This window comes from Arachis ipaensis, chromosome B07 (assembly GCF_000816755.2).
Source record: "Arachis ipaensis cultivar K30076 chromosome B07, Araip1.1, whole genome shotgun sequence".
NCBI classification, from domain to species: Eukaryota; Viridiplantae; Streptophyta; class Magnoliopsida; order Fabales; family Fabaceae; genus Arachis; species Arachis ipaensis.
In genome coordinates, this window is record NC_029791.2 from 19,041,654 (window position 1) to 19,057,292 (window position 15,639).

The 15,639-nt window shown below is 28.6% G+C and overlaps 2 long non-coding RNA genes across 2 annotated transcripts; one reads left to right on the plus strand and one right to left on the minus strand.

Annotated features, from left to right (window-relative positions):
* Window positions 1,060-6,707, minus strand: LOC110264898. The gene is made up of 3 exons (XR_002351225.1): window positions 6,693-6,707; window positions 4,415-4,416; window positions 1,060-1,195 (listed from the first exon to the last, which is right to left on the minus strand). It is a non-coding gene; the product is annotated as an uncharacterized LOC110264898 (long non-coding RNA).
* On the plus strand, window positions 8,988-9,911 carry LOC110264896. The gene is made up of 2 exons (XR_002351223.1): window positions 8,988-9,054; window positions 9,654-9,911. It is a non-coding gene; the product is annotated as an uncharacterized LOC110264896 (long non-coding RNA).

A 15,639-nucleotide genomic window follows, 5' to 3' on the forward strand; every position in this document is an offset into this window, starting at 1 on the left:
TGTACTGCAGAATTTTATGCAGTTTTCATCTTTCATATTTTCATACTTATGTGCATTTTGGGGGGTAAAGAGTCAGTGACTTCTATGTCATAATTTTTTTATTTCATTTTTTTGATACAATACCTTCAGGTATCTTCTTAGCATTGGCTTTGCAGTTTGATGTGTCCAGAGAAAAACAACCTCAATATTTCAAAAGCTTATTTTTAGGATATACTATTGGCTTGGCGCTTACAATTTTTGTGATAAATTGGTTTCAAGCTGCTTAGGCGACTGGATTTGAGTACTTATTTCTTCTTTTACTTCTCCCTTTTGTTCTTGGCTTTCGCTTATGATGTCATGGTAGTTTAAGATGGAAAGTATTTGAAGATCATATTAACACATATGGCTGATCAAGCATGTGAAAATATCATGTTTCTTTGACAATTTTGTGAATAATCTGATGAAATGTGCATCCGGCTGACAAAATTAAGGTCATATAGTGTGCTGGGCCGGCCTGCAGTTTGAAGACAGCTACAAAACTAAGTACTAAAGTTGCAAAGTTTCTCCTATTTTTATGTTTACTCAAATATCATTAAAATATTCATCTATTATAAATGAACTTTGAAGTCTTAGTACATTTTAGTAGAAAGGAGTACTTTTGAAATTAGCTTTTTTAGGAGTATATAGGAAATGCATTCTCTTTTAACATGGATTGATTGGATTCTCCCTTCACCCCTCTCCTTCTTTCCTTTTATCTTTGTTTCAGCCTGCTCTTTTATACATTGTCCCTGCTGTAATTGGATCTTTGGCTGTTCATTACATATAGAATGCTGATGTTAAACAAGTTCGTTTGGCTTACTAATTTTATCTCTGGTCTGTTCTTTGTTAAGTTCTTACTAATTTTTTGTGAGGGGAATACATACCCAATAAGGTACTTTGAAAAAACAAATTACTTGCAAGTTGTAACAGTGTAATAGCAATGAAAGTTCCAAACATTTTCTTTTTGAAATAAAAATACCTAATAGTTCATTGATCGTGGATCGAAAGTTAAATTCTATTTTGGATATTAATTGAATGTTAGAAACCACTAGAAAGGATGTGAGTTGTAATTTTGGTTTGAAATTATAACATTATCTATAGTAAATAAGAAAATGTCTAATTATTGCAGTAACTAAATTTTCTTCTACTGTAAGATTTTAACTGTTTTTCAAACAAACTGCATCATGTTGCATATCAAAACTAAATCTTATACATATTTACAAATGTAAATTGACCTAAGTTTCCTGTTAAGGTTTCTATAAGGTTATTAAGTATGTTTAACATTTTACCATAGTAATAACAATCTTTTTGAACCGAGTTATAGTTAGAGGAAGACTAACTGAATGTAGGTTTAACTAGACTCAGACCTGTAGAATTTATGCATAACAATTTTTTTACTTTGTTTCTAATCAGTTATCGGAGTTTGACGAGTCGAAAATAGCCAACTCAGCTAAAGAAGAGAGTGATCCCAAATCTAGCAAAAAGGTGGAATAAAGTTGCATACCATAACTCTTTGGAGTTGAAATATTGGAGTTGAAGAAGGAATAGTCATTTTCTGGGAGCCGTAGTTACCTGTAATGCTAGCTTATTCAGCAGCATATATTTGTAAAAGATTTGTGATTGAGAAATATATCACTAGTCCCATTTTTCAAATCAATCATTTTTCTATCACTTAACCGATTTTCTTTTATCTCCTTTCATTTCTTCTTATCTTTTTTTTTTTTTGTTTCCAAATTCGTTTTCACTCAAGTTTACCTTAGTACACATAGTTTTGACAAGTTTGCAAGAAGAAGCCTTCTTTGTTCGATGGCATTTTTAATTAGGGTAAAATATATTTTTTGTCCTTAAAGTTTGTTAAAAGTTTTAAAAATATTCATAAATTTTATTTTATTTTAATTTTGTTCCAAAAATTTTTTAATTGTATCAAATATACTATGACAGCTGATTTTTAAAAAACTTATGACCAATTCAACAACAATTTCACAAGCACAACTTTCAACACAAATAAATCAGACATAGTTGTCATGTATTATTATTGGATTAGTCATAAATTTTTCGAAAATTTAGCTGTCAGGAGATATATTTGAAACAAATCAAAAATTTCAAGAACAAAAAATATATTTGATCTTTTTTATTATTAGAATTAAGATATAAAATTTGAATTTTTATTTAAATTCAAATAAAAAATATTTCTATATATATATATATAATGGAAAAAAGAATGGAAAATTAACTAATATAAGCTCAAATACAAGAAAAAAATTAATTATTTAACATTTAATTTTATAAAAAGTTCAATGTAGATCTATAAAAGTTCTTGTAAAGAGTATTTGTATACAATATTTTTGGAATCTAAATCTGGGTTCGCCTCTAAGCATTGCCATCAAGATCCTAACGAAAGAACGAAATAGCCTAACAATCTCTATACTATAGTATTTACTATTTAGTATTTACCCAATCCCTATTTATCTTTTTATCCCTAATTTCATTAAAATACTTCAATTACCCTTCCTTTTTAAACCCTAAAACTAACTGCTAAGTCTTGATTTCATTGCAAGGCTCAAAAGGTTCAGAGCCTACATGATGGAGAAGAAAATAAAATTTATTGGCGGCATCATTGAGGCCCCAAATGTTGAGAAGATGATCTTTCTTGAGATGATTCCTCCTAACAATGTCACACCAAGAAGAACTCACTAGATTATAAGTTGATGCAGAGGTCATATTCCACTTCTTCAGAACCTGATCATGGCACACTTCACCTGACGGTTCTATGAGCCCTACTTTCATCCCAATCAGCTGCCCCTTCCCATCCCGAGCCTCAAGAATCCTCACAATCATTGCATCTTTGTGTGCCAAGAACTTGCACTCTTCGTTTATCTGCTTCTCCGGCATCGCTAACTGGATGTTATTAGGCTCTAAGTCTGTCTTTGTTAACTTCCTCTGCATCACAAAAGTTACATCAAATCCTTTCAGTGAAGCGATAATCGCCTTGAAAATTTCCAGAAGCTCTGGAATATCAATCTTTGTTGTTGATGTAGATGACAATGTGGATCCTATTGAAGGCGATGTAGATGCCAATGTGGATCCTATTGAAGGCGATGATGCAGCATTCTTCTTATTCGGCATTCTCTTGCCTTGATTCTCTTTCATGCGTTTCTTTCGAAGAGAGTGGTGCAGCTTCAACACTTTGGATAACTTCTCGAGTACCGCACGGTCCTATTTGCAGTAGGACCTCTTATTTACCTTAATTGCTGCCTGGTTCACTTTGTAGTACTCCGGATCCTGCAGGGACACTACGACGTCAATTCTTGTAAGGCGGAATAGATTCGGAGCCATAGCTTCTATTGTTTTCAATTACAGCTTCAACAACTTCTTCAAAGTTTTCTTGCTTATCATCTTAGCAACCATGATGACACTAGAAACACTTTTCAAAAATAGGTTAGACTTTTTTTCACTAGAATGTGAGACTCATGAATTAGAATTTATAGGATGTGCTTTATTTAGAGTTTAAGGCTTTAAGCTATGATAGAATTAAATACTTTATATTCTTAAAAATCAATTACGGAAGATTTTGATTAATTTTAATATGTGTAAGTTTAATTTAAGATATGATATGATATGATAAGATACTGTTTCAAAATAATTATCTGATATGATCTTAGTCTTTAATATCTCAATTGACAGGTTTAACTGGACACAACACAAGTTTTCACTCGACTTCGTTTATGTTGTTTCCAAATTTATTTTCGTTCAAGTTCAACTGGATAATGGATACACATAGTTTTAATTGAATGTTGGATATGATTTTAATTTTGATTTGAAACTAACTTTCTTCGGATTTTCTTTTCTTTTCCTTTTTTTTTTCCTCTCTTGTCTTTTTGTTGTTTCCAAGTTCGTTTTCACTCAAGTTCGGATTTTGTCTTTTTGTGGTAGCTAATTATTCGTCTATGTGTACACCACACGAAGTGAAGGAAAAAACATGATTTTAACCACGAATGTGTTTCCTGAAATAGTTCCCTTCTGCAGAAGAGTCTAAGAAGATTTCAAGTAATTCCTGGGGAGCATTTACTTGTAGCATAGAGACTTTTCCCTGTTGCAACACATGTCAAATGTTTCAAGGTAAAATAAAGGTGCATTACAGTGGGTACATATCCTTGGAGTAGGTAGTGTAGTTTGAAGCACTGTTGTATTCTCTTGAAAATTTCGAGCACAATTGTGGGATGTTCGGACATGGTGGCTAATTTCTGCACTCGCGTAGATAAATAAAATATTATGTTATATATCTTTTTTCAACATGTGCCAATAATTGTATGGTTAGGTACACGGGAAGAATTCATCAATTATTTCATATATTTTTTAGATAGTGGAATCAAGAGTGAACAAAGAATATCTATACAACTTCCCAAATGAGGATTATTTTTTGGAAAATAAATGTAATCTTTAAAGATGTAGTGTATTTTTCTAGATTTTTGTGTTGCCTAAAAATCATATAAAATTGTCAAAGTTTAAAGTTCTAGGTAATATATGAGGTAAAATATTTAATTGAACAGATTTTTATTCTGAATTATACTGAAATATATAAAGAGTATTTTTAAAATTGTTTGATTCTAATGTATTTCTTTGCTATTTAATTTGTTGAAAGTTTTGATTGTCGCCTAATAATTTGTAATAATTTTAGTTTAATTTTTTAAATTTATTATGATAAAGTAACGATATGATAAGGATTTTGTCCATTAAAATTGCATAAAGATTTTTGAAAATTTCTTTGTTTATTGTACTTTATTTGGTTATTTTTTAGGTGTTTATGTTAATATTTTTTACATTATTAAATTTTATTTTGATAATTTATTTATCATCAAGGGTTTATATTCCCTAATTACTGTAACTACATTAAAATTTAGTTTCCATGTCTGAATAATATTATGTGTCCCATAATTATTGCTATTGGATAATTGTGGTAGTAGTATTTTTTTAGTTAGTTATTCAATAAAAATTTATCTAGTAACTCTTAAAAATGTATACGTTATCTATGTTTTTAAGTTGATTTTTTTTTATTTAGTTATCTATTGACTTGTAACATTTAATCTAGTATTTAATCTTTTTTTTAAGAAATTAGGATACGTGTCATTACCAAATTTCACTATTTATTGAATTCTTAATTGGATAAAGACTTGATAATAAAAAAGACCTATATAATTTGTACAGTATATGTTTAAATACATGAGATAAAATATCAATATTTTAGTACTATTTTTTAATTGTTGTTTTTGTGTTTAAATTTGATATTTTTACTTGTACTCTTTAATTTTAAAAGATATATTTTGTTACCAAAATTTTATTAACAAAGTTATTCCTATTATTAATAGTCTTATGAATGTATTGACTATTTTGAATTTTTTATGTATTAAATATTTGTTTTAACATTATTTTTTATTAAATTTATAATTTTTCTTGTCATTAGACATTTTATATAGTAGTGCATGATAACAAATCTTTGCATTTATTCAATACAAACTTTTACATTTATTCAATACAAAAAATATTTTAAATGAATATTATATGATGATGATAAAATATTAGATATATAAATAGAATACTGACCATTCATATTTGCATGGCTTCTAGCATTATTTGTAATTAGTTTATGATAAGAAATTAGTTGAGACATTGAAGTAGTACCAACAGCGGTGTCTCGACCTACACTTATACAAGAAAAAAAAAACAAACTTTATATGTTATACATTTTTTTTGTAAAAATTAAAAATTAGTGTTAGCAATAAAATTAATCGTCCAAATTAAGTTAGTTAATTTTGTTAATCCTCTGTATTAAGAAGATTTAATGTGGAGGCAGAATAACTTATACGCCGTTGTTATGTTCTAAGTATATAGGATACTGTATCTTCAGAATATCATCTTTCTTGAGAAACAAAATCAAGGCCATGTAGTGTGCTAGGCCAGCCTGCAGCTTGAAAACACCTACAAAATTAAGTACTAAAGTTACAAAATTCCTCCTTTTTTATGTTTACTCAAATATCATTAAAAAATTCATATGTTATAAATGAATTTTGAAGTCTTAGTACATTTTAGTAGAAAAAGAGTACTATTGAAATTAGCTTTTTTAGATTCAGTTTATATATATATATATATATGGGAAATGCATTCTCTTTTAATATGGATTGATTGGATTCTCCCTCCCCCTCTCCTTTCTTTTTATCTTTGTTTCAGCTTGCTCTTTTATACATTATACCTATTGTAATTGAATTTTTGGCTGTTCATTGGATATGAAATATTGATGTTAAACATGTTCGTTTGACTTACTAATTTTACCTCTGATCTGTTCTTTGTTAAGTTCTTGCTAATTTTTTGTGAGGGCAATACATATCCACTAGGGTACTTTAAAAAACGAATTACTTGCAAGTTGTAATAGTGTAATGGCAATAAAAGTTCCAAACATTTTCTTCTTGAAATAAAAATACCTAATGGTTCAATGATAGTGGATCGAAAGTTAAATTCTATTTTGGATATTAATTGAATGTTAGAAATCACTTAGAAAGGGTGTGAGTTTTAATTTTGGTTTGAAACTATAATATTATCTACAGTAAATAAGAAAATGTCTAATTGTTGCGGTAACTAAATTTTCTTCTATTGTAAGATTTTTTAACTGTGTTTCAAACAAACTGCATCATGTTGCATATCAAAACTAAATCTTATACATATTTACAAATGTAAATTGACCTAAAGTTTTCTGTTAAGGTTTCTATAAGGTTATTAAGTATGTTTAACATTTTATCATAGTAATAACAATCCTTATCAACCGAGTTATAATTAAAGGAAGACTAACTGAATGTAGGTTTAACTAGACTTAGACCTGTAAAATTTATGCATAACAACTTTTTTACTTTGTTTCAAATCAGTTATTGGAGTTCAACGAGTCGAAGATAGCCAACTCATCTAAAGAAGAGAGTGATCCCAAATCTAGCACAAAGTTGGAATAAACTTGCATACCATAACTCTTTGGAGTTGAAATATTGGAGTTGAAGAAGAAATAGTCATTTTCTGGGAGGCCAGTTACCTGTAATGCTAGCTTATTCAGCAGCGTACATTTGTAAAAGATTTGTGATTGAGAAATATATCACTAGTCCCATTTTTCAGCTCAAGCATTTTTCTATCACTTAACCAATTTATTTTATCTCCTTTTATTCTTTGTTATCTTTTTGTTGTTTCCAAATTCGTTTTCACCCAAGTTTATCTGAGTACACATAGTTTTGACAAGTTTGCAAGAGGAAGCCTTCTTTGTTCGATGGCATTTTTAATTAGGTAAAATATATTTTTTGTCCTTAAAGTTTGTTAAAAGTTTTAAAAATACTTTTAAGTTTTATTTTATTTCAATTTTATCCCAAAAATTTTTCAATTGCATTAAATATATCTATAACAGCTGATTTTTTTTAAAAAATTAAGACCAATTAAGCAACAATTTTACAAGAATAACCTTCAACACAAGCAAACCAGATATAGTTGTTATGTATTATTATTGAAGTTGTCAAACGTATATTTGATACAAATAAAAAATTTCAAAGACAAAAAATATATTTTATCTTTATTCAAAAATAAACTAAACTCAGTAAATAATAAATTAAACAAAGATAGTAGCTAAAAATTGAAAAGCGAAATGTAAATAAACTGCTAAATTGCTATAAAAGTTTTTGATTGATGAGAGGTGGATGCTAGGAGGTTAAGCATTTTTAATGGAAAAAAGAATGGAGAATAACTAATATAAGCTCAAATACAAGAAAAAAATTAATTATTTAACATTTAATTTTATAAAAAGTTCAACGAACATTGTTGAAAGTTCTTGCAAAGAGTATTTGTATACAATGTTTTTGGAACCTAAATTTTGGTTCGCCTCTAAATATTGCCATCGAGATCCTAACGAAAGAACGAAATAGCCTAACAACCCCTATACTATAGTATATATCCAAGTCTGTCTTTGTTAACTTCCTCTGCATCACAAAAGTTACATCAAATCCTTTCAGTGAAGCGATAATCGCCTTGAAAATTTCCAAAAGCTTTGGAATATCAGTCTTTGTTGTTGATGTAGATGCCAATGTGGATCCTGTTGAATGTGATGTAGATGCCAATATGGATCCTATTGAAGGTGATGATGCAGCATTCTTCTTATTCAGCATTCTCTTGCCTTGATTCTCTTTCGTGCATGCCTTTCCAAGAGAGTAGTGCATCTTCAACGCTTTGGAGAACCTCTTAAGTATCGCACGGTCCTCTTTGCAGTAGGACCTCTTCGTTGCCTTAATTGCTGCCCGGTTCACTTTGCAGTACTCTGGATCCCGCAGGGACACTACGACGTCAATTCTTGTAAAGCGGAAGGGATTCGGAGCCATAGCTTCTATTGTTTCCAAATCCAGCTTCAACAACTCCTTCAAAGTTTTCTTGCTTCTCATCTTGGAAACCATGATGACACTAGAAACACTTTCCAAAAACAGGTTAGACTTTTTTTCACAAGAATGTGAGACTCATGAATCAGAATTTATAGGATATGCTTTATTTAGAGTTTAAGCTATGATAGAATTAAATACTTTCTGTTTTTAAAATCAATTACGGAATATTTTGATTAATTTTAATCTGCGTAAGTTTAATTTAAGATATGATATGATAAGATACTGTTTCAAAATAATTATCTGATATGATCTTAGTCTTTAATATCTAAATTGACAGGTTTAACTGGACACAACACAAGTTTTCACTCAACTTCGTTTTTATTCTTTTCAAATTGGTTTTCATTCAAGTTTAACTGGATAGTAGATACACACAGTTTTAACTTTTAATTGAATGTTAGATATGATTTTAATTTTTATTTGAAAAATTTTCTTCTGTAAGGTTTTAACTGATTTTTCAACCCAAGCATTTTTCTATCACTTAACTGATTTTTTTTTCACGTAAAAAAAAAAAAGAAACGGATTTTATTTTATTTCCCTTTTTTTTTATCTTTTGTCTTGCATATGGAATGCTGATGTTAAACAGGTTCGTTTAGCTTACTAATTTTACCTTTGTTTGTTAAGTTCTTACTAATTTTTTGTGAGGGCAATACATATCCAATAAGGTACTTTCCAAAAACAAATTACTTGCAAGTTGCAACAGCATAATGGTAATAAAAGTTCCAAACATTTTTTTTTAAAATAAAAATACCTAATGATTCATTGATAGTGGATCGAAAGTTAAATTCTATTTTGGATATTAATTGAGTGTTAGAAACCACTAGAAAGGATGTGAGTTTTAATTTTGGTTTGAAATTATAACATTGTCTACAGTAAATAAGAAAATGTCTAATTATTGCGGTAACTAAATTTTCTTTTACGGTAAGATTTTAACTGTCTTTCAAACAAACTGCATCATGTTGCATATCAAAACTAAATCTTATACATATTTACAAATGTAAATTGACCTAAGTTTCCTGTTAAAGTTTCTATAAGGTTATTAAGTATGTTTAACATTTTACCATAGTAATAACAATCCTTATGAACTGAGTTATAGTTAGAGGAAGACTAACTGAATGTAGGTTTAACTAGACTCAGACCTGTAGAGTTTATGTATAACAATTTTTTTACTTTGTTTCAAATCAGTTATTGGAGTTTGACGAGTCAAAAATAGCCAACTCAGCTAAAGAAGAGAGTGATCCCAAATCTAGCAAAAAGGTGGAATAAACTTGCATACCATAACTCTTTGGAGTTGAAATATTGGAGTTGAAGAAGGAATAGTCATTTTCTGGGAGCCCCAGTTACCTGTAATGCTAGATTATTCAGCAGCATACATTTGTAAAAGATTTGTGATTGAGAAATATATCACTAGTCCCATTTTTCAACTCAAGTATTTTTCTATCACTTAACCGATTTTCTTTTATCTCCTTTCATTCCATCTTATCTTTTTGTTGTTTCCAAATTCTTTTTTTGTTGTTTCCAAATTCATTTTCAACAACTCCTTCAAAGTTTTTTTGCTTCTCATCTTGGCAATCATGATGACACTAGAAACACTTTTCAAAAATAGGTTAGACTTTTTTCACTAGAATGTGAGACTCATGAATCAGAATTTATAGGATGTGCTTTATTTAGAGTTTAAGGCTTTAAGCTATGATAGAATTAAATGCTTTCTATTCTTAAAAATCAATTACGAAAGATTTTGATTAATTTTAATATGTGTAAGTTTAATTTAAGATATGATATGATATGATAAGATACTATTTCAAAATAATTATCTTCTTTAATATCTCAATCGACAGGTTTAACTGGATACAACACAAGTTTTCACTCGACTTCGTTTATGTTGTTTCCAAATTTGTTTTCGTTCAAGTTTAACTGGATAGCGGATACACATAGTTTTAATTGAATGTTAGATATGATTTTAATTTTGATTTGAAACAAACTTTCTTCGGATTTTCTTTTCTTTCCCTTTTTTTCCTCTCTTGTCTTTTTGTTGTTTCCAAGTTCGTTTTCACTCAAGTTCGGATTTTGTCTTTTTGTTGTAGCTAATTGTTCGTCTATGTGTACACCGGACGAAGTGAAGGAAAAAACATGATTGTAACCACGAATGTGTTTCCTGAAATAGTTCCCTTCTGCAGAAGAGTCTAAGAAGATTTCAAGAAATTTCTGGGGAGCATTTACTTGTAGCAAAGAGACTTTTTCCCGTTGCAACACATGTCAAATGTTTCATGGTGAAATAGACGTGCATTACAGTGGGTGCATGTCCTTGGAGTAGGTACTGTAGTTTGAAGCACTGTTATATTCTCTTGAAAATTTCGAGCACAATTGTGGGATGTTTGGACATAGTAGCTAATTTCTGCACTCGCGTAGGTAAATAAAATATTATGTTATAAATCTTTTTTCAACATGTGCCAATAATTGTATGGTTAGGTACACGAAAAGAATTCATCAATTATTTCATATATTTTTTAGATAGTGGAATCAAGAGTGAACAAAGAATATCTATACAACTTCTTAAATGAGGATTATTTTTTAGAAAATAAACGTAATCTTTAAAGATGTAGTGTATTTTTCTAGATTTTTCTGTTGCCTAAAAATCTTATAAAATTGTCAAAGTTTAAAGTTCTAAGTAATATATGAGGTAAAATATTTAATAGAGCAGATTTTTATTCTGAATTATACTGAAATATATAATGAGTATTTTTAAAATTGTTTGATTCTAATGTATTTCTTTGTTGAAAGTTTTGATTGTCGCCTAATAATTTGTAATAATTTTAGCTTAATTTTTTAAATTTATTATGATAAAGTAATGATATGATAATGATTTTGTCTATTAAAATTGCATAAAGATTTTTAAAAATTTCTTTGTTTATAGTACTTTATTTGATTATTTATTTAGGTCTTTATGTTAAGAGCATCGCTAGGGAGACAATGAGATATGTATACAATGTATACAATGGGCTATTTATTAGGCCCAATTAATATTAATAGAAAGAATTAATCAATTAATAACCCTAATCATATTTTAGTTGTTTATTTTAACATACCACCTAATTTCTTATATTCACAGTTTTTCCCCAAATCAATCAACCCCTTTGTTTTGCCGTTTTTCCTCCCCCTACACCCAAACCCTTGCTATTTCTGAACATTGCAGTAACGTGACAAAACCCAAACCCTCTCAATCCTTGATCACACACAATCCCTGTTGCAACAAAGGAAGGTCACCCATCAACCCATCAATCCTCACAATTGGTATCAATAACGGCGCCGTCTAAGTCCTGATCATCCCGCCGTCTCTTCAACGGAGCAGCTGGGCGCGACGCCGGCCATCGGGAACGCCCTCAAGGAGCCGTCACCCACGAAACGTGCAGCAGCCAACTTCTTTTCGCGTGGGCGCTTTCATCTCCTACCATCGGAAGAAACCCCCACCTGCTCGTCAACGTACAGATCACCGGAACCTCAAAGAACATGTGTATGAAACGTGACGTATCCTAGCTGACCATTATTAAAAATGGGTTGATATTTGTTGGATGGTTACTTTAACAGTATGTTGGATGGTTACTTTAATAGTATTTTGGATGTTCACTTTAAGTTTGCAAGTAGCAATTTATAAACATCTAACTCTTATATAAATAAGCATCCATGGTGAACAATTCATCAAACCATTCTCACCTTATTAGGCTGCTGACCGTCGGCAACAAAATGTTCGGGAACTTCTTCCGGTGGTTTCAATGGAACCATTCTCACCTTATGATGCGGTGTCGCTGGAAGGAGCCACACGCTGGGAGAAGGGCGTTCATCAATGAGGACCTCAACGTCTTCGGGAGCGACTTCCGGTGAACACGAGCCAGTGAGAAAAAGAGATAGTAACGTCGGTGAGAGGGGTTGCGTTGTTGGTTGTGTCGGCGACGCCGTTCATAGAGAATAGGTCATGGTTTGTGTTTTGGTTTTACTGAATCCTAAGTTTTTGAACCATTCAAACTAACAAATCTTTATAATTAATGATTATAATTCAGTATTAATTTCAATTAAACCCTCGGTACCCAAAATTTAATTTTAATTTCAATTAAACCCCATTGTATGCATTGTATAATAATAGCATTGGTTACTCATACTTTTCCTTATGTTAATATTTCTTACATTATTAAATTTTATTTTGATAATTTCTTTATCATCAAGGGTTTATATTCCCTAATTACTGTAATTACATTAAAATTTAGTTTCCATATCTGAATAATATTGTGTCCCATAATTATTGCTATTGGATAATAGTTGTAGTAGTATTTTTTTTAGTTCGTACTTAAATTAGTTATTCAATCAAAATTTATCTAATAATTCTTAAAAATATAAACGTTATCTATGTTTTTAAGTTGATTTTTTCTGATTTAGTTATCTATTGACTTGTAATATTTAATCTAGTATTTAATCTTTTTTTATTTAAGAAATTAGGACATGTGCCATTACCAAATTTCACCATTTATTGAATTCTTAATTGGATAAAGACTTGATAATAAAAAAGACCTATATAATTTGTACAGTAAATGTTTAAATACATGAAATAAAATATCAATATTTTAGTACTATCTTTTAATTGTTGTTTTTGTGTTTAAATTAGATATTTTTATTTCTAGTTGTACTCTTTAATTTTAAAAGATATATTTGTTACCAAAATTTTGTTAACATTTATATGTTATATATTTTTTTGGAAAAATTAAAAATTAGTGTTAGCAATAAAATTAATTGTCTAAATTAAGTTAGTTAATTTTGTTAATTCTCTGTATTAAGAAGATTTAATGTGGAGGCAAGATAACTTATATCGCCGTTGTTACATGTTTTAAGCATATAGGATACTAACCAATGTATTTTCATACCTCTTTTTTTAGAAAAGAATACAGATAATAAGCATAATTTAAACTCGTGAGAAAGTTATTAGTTATCGTAATAAAAGTTAACTTTGATCGTATGAAACAAAACACCAGTGACTTTAATTCTTTTAAATTTTTGTAATTTTAGTGTGCTCAATATAATAGATTTTTATTATAAAACAAATTGTTTTTTCTATGCTTCTATTTAATTTGTTATATGTTAATTTTTTTCAAAAGTTTTAATCTTGTCCATTAATGTCTGACATATTTTAATCTGTTATATATTATATTGTACAATGAAGATGGAATATTAAAAAGATATAATTATTATTATTGTGTCAGTTATATTATCATGTGCTCTCATTCCTGTATTTTTGGGTTCACCAAGGCTCGAACTCTTGACTTTTCAGATCTAGCGTTCTAATACCATGCATGATACCACTCATCCTAAAAGCTTTAGCTGATGGGAAAAGGTAACATTAATGATTATATCTCTAATACTCTCTAAACTTCTATTGTACACATTGTATAAATATTCTATTGGCTCCTCATACTTTCCCTATACAAATAGAGGTAAAACAGAAAATAGGGGTGAAATAGGAAATAAAAATTGGATACCAAATTCTCAAAATTCCCATTATATATTACCTATTTATAAATTTATAAAAATCTATAAGAATATTACTCAAAATGCTTAATAAAATATTTTTATATTATAATGTTATCTCTATCCGGCCCACTAATCTCCGGTTACCCATCGTAACAAGTACTATTAATAAAACGTTTTAGTAATAATTTTAATATTTATTATGTTTAATTTTTATATTATTAAAAGTTAAGTTTTTTAATATTTTTTACGATTGACAGTCAGTAATTTGAGTTTAATCCGTTTTACTATTGAAAGTAGAAACTCTTTGTCGATTAATGGAGAGGTTACAGAATGTTACGTAGTTTTAATTTATAACAATAGGGTAAAATAGAAAAACAGATTTAAATACCAAACTTACCTTTATAAAAATAGGGATAATATAAAAAAATAGATTTAAATACCAAACTTCTATATCCACTTTATATATTGTTATAAATAGGATGATAGAAAAATAGTGTCCACGTTAACCGCAAAACAACAGTGATATTTTGTACAAAATTAAAATATCTTGCCGTTTTGTGTTATAAAATTTAAAAAAAAAATTGTAATCAAATCGGCTTTGCCATTTTATGTTTCAAAATAAAAAAAAAAATTAATCAAAACGTCAATGTCATTTTCTTTTTAAAATATTAATAAAATATTAAACACACACAAAATACCACTGATATTTTATACTTTTTAAAAAGTGAAAACTATCTCATAATAATGTAAAATTCACTTACGAAATTTTTATAAAATTAAATTTTTTATTTAAATTAATCATTTTTTTTCCTCCTTGACAACAGCAGATTTTCATAAAGAAATCCAGGCTACAAAAATGGATTATTTTTTTCCTTCATATTTCCAATAAAAAAAGTTTTAGCTATGGACATCATATTTATTTTGATTGTGTTAGATTCATAGTCGGTATCTCATTGAAAATTAGTCACATGTTTTCATGTCGATTTCAATAAACTATTATTACAGTACAACAGTAGTAGATAATTAATAATTAATTGCAACTTAGGATGAATGAATTACTATGAGTCTTGTAATTATAATTTGAATTGCCTCGAGTTAAAAAGACAAATCACTAGTCTCTCTCTCTTCTTTTTTTTTTCTTTGGTAAAGTATAATTTTTATCTTTGAAATTTGACAAAAATTTTAAAAATATTCCTAAATTTTATTTTGTTTTAATTTTATCCCAAAAATTCTTGATTTGCATTAAATATATCATTGACGGCTAAATTTTCAAAAAATTTAAGATCAATCTAACAATAATACATAAAAATTATGCTTGATTTGCTTGTGTTGAGAGTTGTTCTTATGAAATTGTTATTGAATTTGTCTTAAATTTTTTGAAAAATTAATCATCAGGATATATTTGATGCAAATCGAAAAGTTATGAAACAAAATTGAAATAAAATAAAAATTATGAATATTTTTGAAACTTCTGTCAAACTTCAAAGATAAAAAATATACTTTATCCTTTTTTCATATGATATTCCTAATTTAGTAGATCAAAAATTAATGTGCCGTGACTACAGATACAAAATAAAATTTAAATTTTTTATATTTATTTAAACAAATAAATAAGTTAGCTTAATTTATTTTTATTTATTACTATTTTTTAACATAC